The following is a 16,041-nucleotide window of genomic DNA, read 5'->3' as shown; positions in this document are numbered from 1 at the left end:
ACATATAGTACTATTGGCCATAAACTTGTCCATCAAATAAGACATATAGTACTATTGGCCATAAACTTGTCCATACAAATAAGACATATAGTACTATTGGCCATAAACTTGTCCATCAAATAAGACATATAGTACTATTGGCCATAAACTTGTCCATCAAATAAGACATATAGTACTATTGGCCATAAACTTGTCCATCAAATAAGACATATAGTACTATTGGCCATAAACTTGTCCATCAAATAAGACATATAGTATAGGTAACTGCCTTGAAAAATGTGATGAGAGGGAATTCTCTGTTGGGTTTGACAAATTTATTTGTATTTTTAAAAATCAAACAGGTAGTAGGTTGTAATTTTGTTTCCTTGCCTATTAATATGTATTGTTTTTCTAATTGGTTATTAGAGAAGACATAAAATCGATAAGGGAGAATTCAGACTGCATATGCATGCATCATGTGACACAAAGAAGTGAAAGTTGAGAATTTTTTAAAATATTTCCTTTTGAAATTAAGAAATCAAAGCTTAGATAATATAAAAATGTTAATTATAAACTGTATTAATGCCAAGTTTTTTGAAATACGCTGATTATTAAGTAGCTTAAATACATTTCAAATGTAAGTCTGTGAAAGGTCGTGATGGGCCTGAGCACACAGGCACGTATAACCAATAATATTGATGAAATTGAGCTTAAAAAATGGGATGTGTCATTACAAGAAAAATACATAAAAAACAATTATCTTATTGTGTTCTGTCATCAATTCCCAAGGTTGTGGAGTGTGTCAATTTAGGTTTTTATTTGAGCAGCAAAATTAATGAAATGGAAACCAACAGAATACTTCAAGTGATATCTTTTTTTTTTGAATCTGTCTCAAAATAAACTTAGTTACTAGAGTTTAGTATATTTTGTGTTTGCATCTGTGTTTTCATATCAGAATGACAAATAATATGCTGTATTTTTCAAAGTTAATATGAACTTCTCCCCCCAAAAAAAGACTGTGTATTTTCAGGTTTGATAGGTATAACTTTAATGTTGTCTCAGCTACATATTTAAAAGTATCTTCACAAATTGAAGAAAAGGTTTGAATAAGAACCAATTCATGAATTTGTAAGCAGTCATTTTCGAAGTATTTTAAAGTATACAGTACGCAGTAGATAATTTGAAATTATGGAAAATAAAATTGTATGTTTATAATTTTATACAAAAAAGGCTGTTTACATACGAGTAATAAATTTGATGTCTATCTGTAGTTACTACAGATTTAAAGCACTCATATTATTGCACGGTGACTCATATCAAGCTTTTCAGTAACAATGAAATTTAAAACAAAAAAAGAAAGGAATAATGGATTTGGGCTGGAATAGTTCATTTTCTCAGAAATTTTTATACTTCCCCAAAACATTTGCCTTTTTTTTTTCAGAGAGTCACCATTTTGGAAGAAGGAAGTTGTAACATTGATGCATTAACTCATTTACCAAGAAACATAAGTATATTGCTGGAAAGAACTGAAACAGACTACAAGTTATGAGAACAATATAATGATACCTTATTTCACCAAAAACAAAAACGAAACTTCAGTAAATAGTAATATGGCTGTGGATTTCATAAACTGTAAAAAAAAAGTACTTAGTCACTATGGCCTCGGTAGTACTTGACAGATATGTGTTTAGGTATGTTACATGTGGTAAACAATATATGATGTCACATATTCATAAATACAAGTGATTGCAATCGCATAATTTTATTTATTATTGTTATATTTAAATATTTCATGCTTTAAATATTTATACTGTGTGTTTTTCTCCTGTTGTTTTCAGGAATAAAGAAGCTCATAAACGATAACGTGTATGAAGCCGCCTTTCCTTTACATGAGGTCAGTTAACTTATTGGATTCTCCTTTCCAAGTGTGCTTGTTGTTGATAAAGTACTTGTGAAAGTTCAAGTTTTCGTGGTTGTTATGTTGCACAACTATTGTCTCTGTTTTTCAAACATTAAAAGTGTTATCCACAAGTATTTCTATAGTCAATGTGTATTATTTTAAGACGTCATTTTTGCAGTTATTTCATGTTTATGACTTGAGGAATTTATGTAATAGGGTCTTTCCTGTAGTTTGTTATCAATATTTTTTCCAGTAAAATGTATTTTAAAATATTCTTCTAGTTTTCATTATACTTGGAAATATTTCACTTCTTGCAGCAGTAAACTAATAGTTATGTTGATAATTTACTTTGACATATTATTAGGGGGAATATAACTCTTCGAATGACAAAGCCCCTCGGAAAATGTTATTGAACAACTGGGCTCATTTGTGGGCAGTATGGAATTACCAACCTCTTGATAACATCAAGTGAGTAATACCAATTAAATAACTGGACAGTAATTGATTTATTTAAAGGATAAATCACTCTGTAAAAGTTTTGAGCATTACTTAAAGATTGTAACCACCTAAGTAACATTTTATATTTGCATGCCATGTTTAGAGTCATGGTTGATGTTTTTTGCCATACAGGTTGAATTTTGAATGAAATCATTCCAAATACAAGAATTCTCTCACATGTTACTGATGTAGTATTTTCATTCAGCTAGAAAATTTTATAAAGATATGGTAATAATCAAAATAGAGGGAGATCCAATAGTATTAAAATTCAGTTAATAAAATTTTAATATAAGTTTTAATTTCTGAATTTCAAAAGGAAGTATTTAAATTTGTAATTTTTAGTATTCACTTTTCAGTATCGCATGATAACGGTCGTTCATTCCAAATTGCACAACTTAGATAATATTTCCACTTCTATTTGAGCTTCTGAAATTGAATACAAATGTCAAACTTATAGATATTGCTAATACATAATCTAATAATATAGTTGCAAATCCAACCCTCAAGACACTGTCAATAATTCTCTCTCTGACCTTTGCTATTACATTATTTATGACCAATAGAAAAAGAAGATTCTAATTTACTGTTTTATACATAACGTCATCTTGTTCACAGGACAGCTTTTGAACTATTCAGCATATACATTCAAAGCTTCTATCACACAGTTCAGTTTAACCAGTTAAAGAAATTATTTAAATACACACAGCTTAGTTAGAAAGCCAGTTCTAATAATTATAGGACACTGTATACTTTGTGCGTTTTATTATGTTGTGCTCTAAACTGAATATTTGAAATAAATAAATAATTCAGTAAAGTACTAACAACAGCCCCAGTGAAAATTAGGGTTAACGTTTATCGACACTTTGACTGCAAAAAAGTACAGTATTCACATCAAAGTACTAGATTTCCTCTTTTTTTTTTGTATGTATATATTTTTTTGTTTATTATAAAAGTAACAAAAATACAAAAATTAAAAACTTAGGTTACATAAGAAATCATAATTGAAAAAAAACTAAAAAAGGAAAAAAATAGATTAATTTTTCTGCGAGATATACATATGAGAAGCCTGTGCATTATGTAATTCAAAGCTGTATACCTAGCTTATTATCAGGTTTAATAGTTGGATAGTAGTCATATTTAACGGATACAAGCCTGATGCTATTTAGGATGAATAATCATAATATTCTGTTGCAATCTGCAGGAATTTTAGAAAGAAAAAGTGAAATGTAATTTTATTTAAATTTTTTTTTGGTGTGGTTACAAGGTTAATCAAATGCCCTGAGCTCAAATAGTGTTAGGGTAGAGAAAATAATAGATAAAATATTTTTAAGTTTTACTAAAAATAACCTGATATTCAATTAGAAAGTTCTAGAAGCTATCTATGCAAATGAAATTTGAAAACTGTAAGATTAGTATTTTTTATTTTAGCATGAAAATCACCTTGCTCTCAGATTATTTTTCTTTATCTTACCTTATTTAGACTAATAAGTTTATAATTTTTATGTTTTAGTTACTTTTATAACAATAAATAAAGAATACACATGAAAAACAAGAAATATAGTACTTATCTGGGGTCTTCTTTTTCTTAGCTAAATTTATTTAATTAAATACTGCACCAAAGAACACTAGAATAATAAAGTGCAAAAAGCAGACAATATCCCATAACTATCACAATTGTTCTGGCTTTCTAACTATGAGACAACAACCAAAAAAATCATCTAAGCTCATCGTTATTAGTCCCGTGTGAATCAAGCTTGAACTAAAAGCAAAATTTACAATTCTCTTTACAAAAAACAATGCGAAAGATAAAAACCATGGCTTTCTATTGGTTATAAATAATATAGAATTGAGTGGCAGAGAAAACTATTGGCAATTTCTGAAATAGAGGATATGACAGATGGGCATGGCAAGATGGGTTTGGTTGTCTATTTCATGGCTCTGTAACCAAATAAGAATGAAGAATATGAAAATTATGCTTTGTGTGAGAGATTACGATATAATATTAGGTAATTTACGTTAAACTTTGTACTTCTTGGAGGGGTGGTAAATACATCAGAGAAGAGGAGATGCCTAGAGAGCTAGCAAAGGTCACAATTCTCATACTAGGGAAAATTATAGATTTTATTTTATATTGCCTTATACAAGTAAGATATTTAAACTTGTATTATTAGAATATGGATTATTACTTGTGTTTTCATGCTTTATTTATTCGTATACCATAAAAAGAAAGTAGTTTATAGAAGGTTGATGCTAGAAGTCTCCGTTCTAACTTTGTTACTCAGTAAAGCTGGAGTTTCAAATTATGCAAGATGATTTGACACTTTTAAAATATTGCACTTATATAGTTTTGAAATCTGTTCAAATAAAATAAATCATTGTACAGAGAGAGATATTAATAAATTAAATAGCTATAAGGCTATGCTAAAAGATTAGAAATCTTGTATTGCATTGAATTCCATAGAATTTAGCTAATATCTTTTAGGCTAATATTGAAAACATTTGAGCTACTATAATTGCGATAAATAGTAGCTCAGTTTGACCATATGATACATTAATGAAACATCACTTAAAAACAAAAAGAAAATATCTCACATGTTCTAGAGAATTTCTTATAAAAAAGTTAGGAATTCACTTTCAGTATTCCAAATGTAAATCTTAACCCTTGGATACTTGTGTGGGGGTCCATATGGATCCTTACCAAATAACATTAGTTCTCTGTTAAGTCTGCAAATAAATTTTTTTTTGGTGACTTTACTTGGAAAGAAGTTAAGAACTGAATATTTTTTAATAAATATTTTGACCTGGTAGTTCGGGAGCTCAATTTGCAATCTGCAAGATCAAAACCTGTCATCAAACATTCTTGCTCTTTAAGCCATGGGGAATTATAATGTGATGATCAATCCCACTATTTGTTGGCAAAGAGCAGTCCAAGAGTTGATGGTGTTGACTGTCTGCGTTTCCTTTAGTTTGTCACTTCTAAATCAGAGACGGCTAGTGCAGATAACCCTCTAGCAGCTCTGTGTGAAATTAAAAAAACAACAACATCAGTTTGTTTTCCCTGTTTACAAGAGCTTGTACTAGGAAGGGTTATTATGAATACTTATTTGAGAAAATGTGTACATAAGACAAACCGTTTAGAAACAATTTTATATATAGCTCCAAACTCAGTAAATAACATATAAACACTAAAAGGAAAGCAATACATCTTCCAAAATTGCCTTCGATATAAATAATTGGGAATAAACATCAGAATGACTATGTGCTTGAAGTTAAAATGGACAATAGGCAGTAGTTTGGACATTTATTAATAGGTGAATATAGCTGTTTCATGAATAAATCAACCTGAATGTTTAAATTCTTTAAATTTTAATCTTATCTAAAGCAAAAAATATTGCTGTAATAACTAAAGAAAATTTATCAAATAACTAACACTTTTGTTTTTGTCTACATTTTTGTTAGACATTCCAGTTCTTATACACCGCAGTTTTGTGGCCTTTCTAAAAATTCATATAAATGCTTGTCCTATTACATTCATTATCCAGCTTCAATGTATTAAATTTTAATTTGAGTAAATTATTTAATTTCTGTAGTGCATATTGCTCTATTCAAATCATATTAATATTTGTAATAAATGACTATAACACCAAATTTATTTTTCTTTAATTAGATACAACATTTTGGTTTAGAGCTTCTTCGGGAGCGTTCCACTAAACCGTAACTGACAGTAAATAGCTTCAATTGAGTGTTAAGAGTAACATCATTGTCATCTTTCTTTACCTTTCTGATAATGTAAAATTTTCTAGTCATAATTTACATTTTTAGATGCCAAAATTGTTAACAAAAATACTGATGAAATTAGCAAAAACTCGGAGGAACTTTACTTACGAAACAGCTACATTGCCCATTCTGATGTCATTTTTTAACTTGTTCTCTATAATGGAACTATTATGGAGAACACGTCGAACAGTAATGAATAATTTTGTTTGTTGTTCGTTTAAGAGTTAAAAAAAGAAAATGACTTCTAGGATTTTGTATAAGTACCATTATGAAATCTTAAAAAATAACCTATCTTCAGTAATGAAGAGTTTCTATGGCTTTACAAGCGTTGATGCTACCCACTTCCTCTGTTACAGAAAATGATGGTACCCGAAAAGAGCTGAACTTGTGTCCCGAAAGCTTGATAAGGCACATGTAATCAGATGAAGTAAAGTGTTTGATTATACTTATGGGAGAATTTTTTGCATTGTGTCAGTAGTTATTGTATCCTCTGTATTTTGTGTGATAAGAATCACTTTTGTGTTTGTTCCTCTCACTTATTTTCAGGGAATATTTTGGAGTGAAGATAGGCCTGTACTTTGCCTGGCTTGGATTTTACACTTATATGCTGATTCCTGCTTCAGTGGTAGGAGTGCTGTGTTTTTTGTATGGGTGCCTTTCCTTGTCGGGCAATACTCCCAGGTATGAATAAGGGGGGGAAAAAAGAAAAAGGAAGGGTTTTAAAATAGTTTATTAATTGACATTTTTGTAACTCATTTTCTAAATTATACTTTAGATACACCTGTGAGAGAGAGCTGGGTGATTAGTGGAATTTGGTGATTAATCATTAGACTCATTAATCAATGTTTAACTAATTAATTATTCTCACATAAGACTTTGTAGTTGGAATAACTGCAGAGTAATAATTGGAAGCACTAATTTTGATTAGTTGATATGTTTTGAAATATTAATCTATTTAAAAATATTTTTGTGGCATAAATTGATTTAAACATAATTTCAATTAATCAATTATTTTACATGACATTAATTGTTGTAATTGATGCTTATTGGTTACGATTGAGTTGTCCAGCTGTACTGTGTTATTCTATAAACTTAAAAATTGCATTTTCTTTACAGCAAAGATATTTGCGAGGACTACAAGGACACCATTATATGTCCTAAGTGTGACATAGAAGCATGTAGATATGGAAAACTAGGCCAGACATGCACTTTTGCAAAAATAACTCATCTTTTTGACAATGGTGCTACTGTATTTTTTGCTGTTTTTATGTCACTTTGGGGTAAGTATTATAAGAATATAGATTTACATGCTTAACATGAAGAGGAATAAGTAATATTCTACTTCAGGCTTTATTTTAGTTTTTAATGTCTCAGTTTTAACTGGAGTAACTATGTTAATGCTTGGCACTTGAAAGATTCTACAAAAATCAATAGTGCAACTGAACAAACTGTAGACTTGATGTTAAGTTGACTCTTTAGGACCCTAGAACTCTCAAGTCCAGAAACTATTGCTAGCATAGAATACCTCTGGATAATGTAAAAAACACTGAGTTTGTGTCTTTATAGATGACCTCTTGCTTAACCCTTTTTCAGGAGCCTCAAAAATTTAACACAATTTTGTATTGGAAACTTGAAACAATCTAGACTTTTAGGATTTAAATAATATTAGTCACATGTTGCTACACTTTCAAGACTTGAAGCCACCCATAACTCCAAACCAATATCAAGCACTTTAAACTTACTACACCTCCAAAGCATGAACCCTCCTTAACTTCAACATCAATAACGTCCAACTTGCTACACTTTCAAAGCTTGATACATCCAACTCCCTCCATCTCCAAAAATGAAACCTCCTTAACTCTCTCTGGGCTCAGTTGTTATAGTTTTGAGACTACTAACTTTAAATATAGTATGTGTATCTTCACAAAATTTGGCAGACTTTCAGTAAACATTACAAGTCTTTTACATGCAAAAAATCAAATTTTTTAGTGAAGTATTTTTAATAATGATTTGTTCGTGAATATATCGAGTCTTTTTTTTCACTAGTCCAAATGCAAAGTGGTTTTCATGTTATGATTAAAAGTACTTTTCTTCATCTCAAACATTTCGTATTTCATTTGTGTAATCTCTAAATCCTCCTAAATAAATTTCAAACCTTTTTTTTTCAGTAAAACTTTGTATTTTATCTGTAATTTTCTCTACCCTAACTCTATACAAGGTTGGTCAATTTGACCGACTTCATAACCACCAAAACAAATCTAAATAAATCTGAATTACCCTTCTTTCTTTCTTTCTTCCTAGAATGACTTTAGATTGTAACATGAAATAACATTTGTTTGTCCTAAGTATCTTTAAACTTGTAACAGTATACATTTATTAATACTTAAATTTTATTGTTTTATTGCTCTTTGAACTGTGTCTAACTACTATTTGTGCCATTATAAGTTGTAAATCAATTGGGTAACATGCGGCTTACATTACGCTGTCGAATTACCTTACCTATGAGCTATTCTGAGCTGCTCATATGCCTCATGAAAATTGTTTATTATATTATTATTTATTTTATTTAACCTAACGTATAGTTTCCTATTTTTACATTTTAGTTACTTTTATTATAATAGTAAATAAAAAATGCACATAAAAACAAGAAATAAAGTATCTGGGGCTTCTTTTTTTTTGCCATTGACTGTCAATGATACTTAACCCTCCTTTTTTTATACTAATGATAGTAGTGTGCTAAATAATTTTTATTTAATTAAATAATGTACCAAAGAACGTAAAATAATAAAATGCACAAAACAGACAATGTCCCATAACTATCACAATTTTTCTGGCTTTCTAACTATGCAACAAGAGACATTACAAATTTATCCAAGCTAGTCAGTATGTTTCCCATGGGAATGAAGTTTGTACTAAAAGAGAAATTAACAATTCTTTGTACAGAAAACAATTTAATATAATATGTCATTTAACAGATGAAAATCTTGTCTTTCCATTGATTATAAATATAATAATATTAAACGTAAGAGAGAACTATTAATGAATCCTAAAAGAGAGGATGTGACAGGTGGGTGTGGCAAGACGAGTTTGATTTTCTATTTGATGGCTCTGTAACCAAACAAGATTGAAGGCTATGAAAGTTATGCTTTGTCTGAGTGATGACAATATTATAGTGAATAATTTAGGTTAAATTTCATACTTACTGGAGGGGTGGTGAATAAATTAGAGAAGAGGGGATGCCTAGAGAAAAAATGTCACATTCCTCATACTAGTAGAAATTCAGGATTTTTTTAAATATTGCATTATAAAATTAAGCACTTAAACTTATATACAATTAAAATATGGATTATTAGCTAAAATTTTATACTATACTAACTGGCATAATCTAAACAAAAAGTAGTTTAACTAAATTTTGAATGTAACTCGCTAAAAAACCTTATGACATGCGCAGTAAAAAGAAGCCTGTGGCAAGAGGGTTTACTTCAACATAAAAAACATCCAACTTGCTATACCTCCAAGATTTGAAATGTTCTTAATTTCAAACCAACATAAAGCACATCAAATTTGCTACACATCCAAGACTTCAAACCTCAAAAATTCCAAACCAACATCAAACACGTCAAAGTAATCCAAAAACCATATTAATACTTAGAGATTTTTCAGTCTGTAATTTGACACTTCCCAAGAAAAGAAAAATTAAAAACATTTTACAAAGTTTTTATTACTAGCTCTTTGATGAACAAGAATAGTTGAATTAATTATTGTAAATTGTATCATCTTAAAGAGGAATTTGTATTCTGTTATGATCTCAATCACTTAGTGTTTATTTACTTTCAGCTGGAACATTTCTTGAATTGTGGAAAAGGTATTCGGCAAAGATTACCCACTATTGGGATATGACTGGTTTTGACACTTCAGAGGTAATGTGTACTTCTACTTTAGTAATGAACTCTATTGCATTGGGCTTGTGTATTTAATGTGAACTTGTAATCATGGTGGTATACATACTAGGACTCTGAAGGTACAAAATTTGGCAAGCTTTCAGTAAACATTTTAATTATATGATGTCAGAGTGTTGACTGCAAAGTGATTTTCATGTTAAGGTTAAAAATATCACTTGTATAGTTCTTAAAACCTCCTTAATAAATATCAAATATTGTTGTTGTTGTTTTTTTTTTTCAGAAAAACTATATTTTATCTGTTATTTTACGTACCATAAATAACTACAAGGTCAGTCAGTTTAACCGACCTTGTAACCACCATAAAAAAAAATTCGGAAATAATTCTAAGTTACCTCTTTTTATTTCTGGAATGACTGCATATTGTAACAGGAAACTACAATTATTTATTCTAAATAATTTAAAGATTATAACAATATACATCTACTTATACATAATTTGATAGTTTTATTGCCTTTTGAACCAATAATAACTAATAATCCTGCCTTACAAGTTGTAAATCACTCAGCAAACATTTAGCTCATGTTACCTTATTGAATTATATAACACCTTATGAAAAGGTTTTTTTTGTTTTTATATCACCAGGAACATCCAAGGCCAGAATATATAGCTAATTTATCAACAGTAAAGAAAAGGAAAGTAAACTTTGTTACAAGGGTAAGAAGATCACTACTTTCAATGTATAACAAACATCAAAACAAAAATCTGACACCATCTCCAGTTTTCCCACCATTTCTCTTGTTTTCTTTACAAGCCTCTATTGATGGTGATTTCGCAGCCTTGTATTTGATCATCAGAATGTAAATTTTATGATGACAACAACAGTAAATACATGTATGAAAAAATGCAGCAAAATTGTCAAGTATTGGATTTTTGCTGAAATTATTACTGATAATACTATATCAAACAAATATCGTACCCTGTGTATCTTTTGAATGAGCTCTTTCTTGAAATTGTTGAAAGTTATAAAACTTTACAAAATGCTCTATTATTTTTGAAAAAGTTATTTTAGATAAACAGGCTTCAAAAGTATAACTTAAAAAGGAAAATTAAACACTTTTTTAAATAATTAAGAAGCAATATATGAAGAAATATACTACACGTTGTTTAAAAGATTGTTAAATTAAAAAAATGGATGTTAAAAAGTAAAGAAGAACCTTGAATAAAGGTTTAAAATTGAAGATCTTGAAAGTTTTAAATGTCTACTCTTATGCTATTTTGAAACATTTCTCATTTAAAGGTTATTGAATTCTGTACTATTGTTTTATTTAAAACAGACTAGATGTTGTAATACCTAAATTCTCATTACTTTACCCTTTAAAAAAAGTATAAATTGAACTTCGCAAGCAGTTTTTACCAGTTATGATTCTTTTTCTAAGGCCACATGTTTGAACTTTATGTCTTACAAGTTATAAAAACTCTATTTTTTACTGATGTTTTTTCCTAAATGTTTCCGTGATATACACTATAACAGGTAAATGAGCCATATGTTTCCTTTTGGAAGAGACGAGTCCCATGCACCATATTTTCCTGCTCTATGGTGTTACTACTAGTGAGTATTTATTTATAAATTTATTTAAACTATATAGATGTGTATACTAAAGTTACATGAACATTTTAGGTTTCAGATTTAATGAGGAACCTACTTTGAGACTAATGAAGTTTAGAAACAGCTTGAATGGGTAACAAAAACTTTGTTTAGAAATATAATACAGTAACTAATGAACAGTGTTTCAACGAGGTTTTGTCTTCATCAGGTATAAGTAATTTATCTTGATACAGGAATATAAATGGAAGATAATTAAAAATCGCTAATTTAGAAAGGTGAATAGGGATCATCAAAAAAGTACAGAAAAAAATTTAATCAAAATGCAAAGATTATATTTTCAAGTCTACAACTAGGGACTTTAAAAAAAAGTAAACAAATTAGGCTGGAAATAGTGTCTACATTATTTTCTCAATCTACAAATCTATATTTTGACTCCATGTCTGCAGTACTTATCAATTTTGATTAAACTTGTTTCTATACTTTCTGGCAATTCTTAATCCTCCTTTGTAAATTAACAGTTTTTACTAATCTTGTTTCTTAAGTTTTTTCATGTCCATTTATGGAGAATAAATTGTACGTTACATTCGTGAACATGCATTCAATTGAACGTTACATGTTTTTGCGACAGTTTACTACTGCATTGGTTTTTTTATCCACCCAACCACCACTACGAAGTTGTTCAAAATATATAACAAAAGAATAAACATGCGTACTGGTATGTAACTACAACAAACAAAATGTAAAGTTCTTCTCAAAGGACCATCTTGAAGGCAAAGATTGTATCATTCACAGATTTATTGACTAGCTTCCATCAATGTTAAAGTGTAATGTAACAAAAGATGAACAGCAACAGTGTTTCTTCTAAAATAATACAACATAAATTAGTGCAATGTAAACATATGCAGTAACATACTTACCTTTTCAGGTCTACATGACACATATGTATGTTCTTCAACAGCTTACAGTGCACAAGTGTTTGCTAGAATAAGGCAACACAAAAAATGCATGCAATTATCGACAACATTTACATCAACTATTTAAAAATAGCAATAACTATATGAAATAATAATATATTAAATGGTAATAGATACTGAATATGCAATCGCCGTTACTTGAGTAGGGAAAGCTACTATGGTATTCATCCAGTGTTAAAAAGTTGTTGAAATATAGTCATGGAAATCAACGTAGAGACAGCAAACTTGAGTAATGATGAACAACAGTAGTTTGAGTAACAATATGCAACACAGCAAAATCAGGAACCTTTCATGTGGCAGTTAATTCACTAGAAAATGTATGAGTTGTAGTTTCCAATTAATGCACATGCTAGGTGGCTTTATGCCTGAGGTTTTGTGTAAACGTGTGTCAAGTACAAAAGCAGCCACTCAGAACAACATCACATGTAAATCAACTTTCATTGAAAAATTATCAACTTTTTAATAGGTCATGGACATTCACAGCATTCCATAAAGTATATCTAACTAGGTTTTGGTGCAAGATACCCAGCTGATTTTTCTGTAGGCTTGTGAACGATAATGTGAATAATAATAATAACAAATGGGCAAATTTGAATTTTTGTGTAACAATTGTGAAATCACTTATTTTGTTTATTATCAATGTTTGGGTGGTCTTAACTATTGAAAGGTTTTCAGTGTTGTTTCAAGAATGAGTCTGCTTTTAAAGATGTTTTTTTTGCCCAAATGTTCTGTTAGAGTTTTGAGCAAATTCCTGTTATGAACCACTATCATGGTTTACAATATGTATATAGTGGTGAAACAAACAGGTCACACAACTAGAGATCACTCAAAGGCTTAGTAGAGGTATCTTGGTACCACAGGGTGCTGTTTTAAAGTAAGGTTGTGTTCTTGAATTAAGATGACTTTTTTAATTTTATGTTTGTTGATGTTTGGTTCTTTTTTTTAAAGTAAAATTGTTTTAAAGAGATACTATGGTTTTTTTTATAGTTAAAATGGTTGTAAACATGGGAGGTTTTTTTTATTATTTTCAGGGAATCTAATTTTCAGTTTTCTTCCTGTTTTTTCTGATGTAGCATTCCGGGCAGTTATTACAAATTATTACGTCTCCACAAAGAGACATACTATTTTTTATTGTTTTTTCTTCTTCTTCCAAACACTTTTCAGTCGACTGTCATTCTGTCATTTTTGGCAGGTTGTCTTGAAACTTTGGTCCAATATGTCCAGACAACTTTTTGATTTAGGCTTTTTTAAGGGGTCAAATGTCAAACAACCCAAAAATTTATATTTTTGGCTTCTGTGTGGTCACATTTACAGCAATCAAGATGAAACTGGCACAAATATAAATTTTCATGAGCCCAACACATTGACATACAAGAAAGTTAGATTTGCCCATTTTAAATCTTTTTTTAGGGAGGGATATCAGTGTTCACAAAAAAGCATAATTTGGAAGGTTTTGGTCAATTACTCCAACATATTTTGGCCAATTTACATGTGATTTGGTACAGAAATACTTTTCTACTGGTCCCACACATTGAAAAACAAAAATTGTGAACTTACCCATTATTAGTAATTATAGGGGGGATTGGGTCAAGATGCCACAAAAAGCATAATTTGGTTTTTTTTATCAAATGCAGATTTCATGGCTTTTGTTTTATTGTATCCCACAAAACAATTTGCTGCCTAGAAAACCTTACTAGAAGACTTAGTGATTACCCGATCCGACAACCTCCAGCTGTATGAAGAAATCCTGGACTTCAACTGTCAGACCTTAGTTACAGTTTGAAGTTTTCCAAAACTGTATTCTAAACATTTAAAACAATTCTCTAACAAGACTGTTAACTTAGATAACCAAAGTTGTAAAGTGAAAAATAACCTCTACAACAATGGAATAAAGTGCATGTATAATCTGAAGAATGGTAAGAACATTAAAATTTTAAATACTCGTGAAGGCAAAATTACTGTAATTGTGAACAATACTGAATACATTGACAAAATATGACATCTTTTTCAAAAAAAAGAAATTCAAACCCATCCCCAGAAAACACAACAGAATGTAATTTTGTTACAAATAAAGAAATAAAATTTAATTACTGATTACTGTTATTCTAATCCACATAAAACTGACTAAAATTGAAGACATCCTTAAAAAAGAAGTCTGCGGATGTTACATATGATGTGAGCATGCAAGCTGTGAATCTCCTAAGACATTGAAAGAATCATAAGCCAATAATATGAGTCATATAGAGCAGTCTGACTTGTGTGGGTTAGAAACACCGCAGAGTTATGGTGTACATGAGGAACACACTACATCAATTAATCCCTAAAGCCTTAATAGCTAGTTTTGATGTCATGTAGGTTTCTACTGATGTTCCCACTAATGAAGCTTGTATTACTGGACTGGATCTCTGCATCAGTGATCCAAGTCACTTTAATTTACATCTCTAGCATGCATTTTTTCATCCTTATACAGTATCATCAAAAATAGTTTTTCTTGAAACAAAAAAAAAAAGGATTTTTATTTGAAACCTAATTTGGATCATCATAAATTGCTAGTTTTCTAAACTACATTGCTGTCCTGCCCCATGAATTGGTATGATGAAGTATCTGAAGAGCTGAATCTTTTAATTAAGTTGGTAAATAAATTATTCAACCTCAGAAGACAGGGCTTCATCCAGTTGCTCTACAGTTTGTTCTTATGTTGATCCCAGTACATTACACGGTGAGATCATATAATTGTGTTCTTATGTTGATCCCATTACGTTACACAATGTGATCATATAATTATGTTCTAATCTTGATCCCAGTACATTACACAGTGTGATCATATAATTGTGTTATTATGTTGATCCCAGTACATTACACTGGGATCAACATAAGAACACAATTATATGATCACACTGTGTAACGTAATGGGATCAACATAACACAATTATATGATCACACTGTGTAAAGTACTGGGATCAATATAAGAACACAATTATATGATCACACTGTACTTTACACAGTGAGATCATATAATTGTGTTCTTATGTTGCTCCCAGTACATTACACAGTGTGATCATATAATTGTGTTCTTATGTTGATCCCATTACGTTACACAGTGTGATCATATAATTGTGTTCTTATGTTGATCCCATTACGTTACACAGTGTGATCATATAATTGTGTTCTTATGTTGATCCCAGTACTTTACACAGTGTGATCATATAATTGTGTTATGTTGATCCCATTACGTTACACAGTGTGATCATATAATTGTGTTCTTATGTTGATCCCAGTACTTTACACAGTGTGATCATATAATTGTGTTCTTATGTTGATCCCAGTACATTACACAGTGTGATCATATAATTGTGTTCTTATATTGATCCCAGTACATTACACAGTGTGTTCATATAATTATGT

The 16,041-nt window shown here is 30.0% G+C and overlaps 1 pseudogene; it reads left to right on the top strand.

Moving 5' to 3' along the window:
• The window catches only part of LOC106472592, a 62,032-nt pseudogene that overhangs the window by 33,437 nt on the left and 12,554 nt on the right, over positions 1-16,041 (top strand).

This window comes from Limulus polyphemus, unplaced genomic scaffold, assembly GCF_000517525.1.
Source record: "Limulus polyphemus unplaced genomic scaffold, Limulus_polyphemus-2.1.2 Scaffold5451, whole genome shotgun sequence".
Lineage (NCBI taxonomy): Eukaryota > Metazoa > Arthropoda > Merostomata > Xiphosura > Limulidae > Limulus > Limulus polyphemus.
This window is presented reverse-complemented; position numbering and strand designations above follow the sequence as displayed.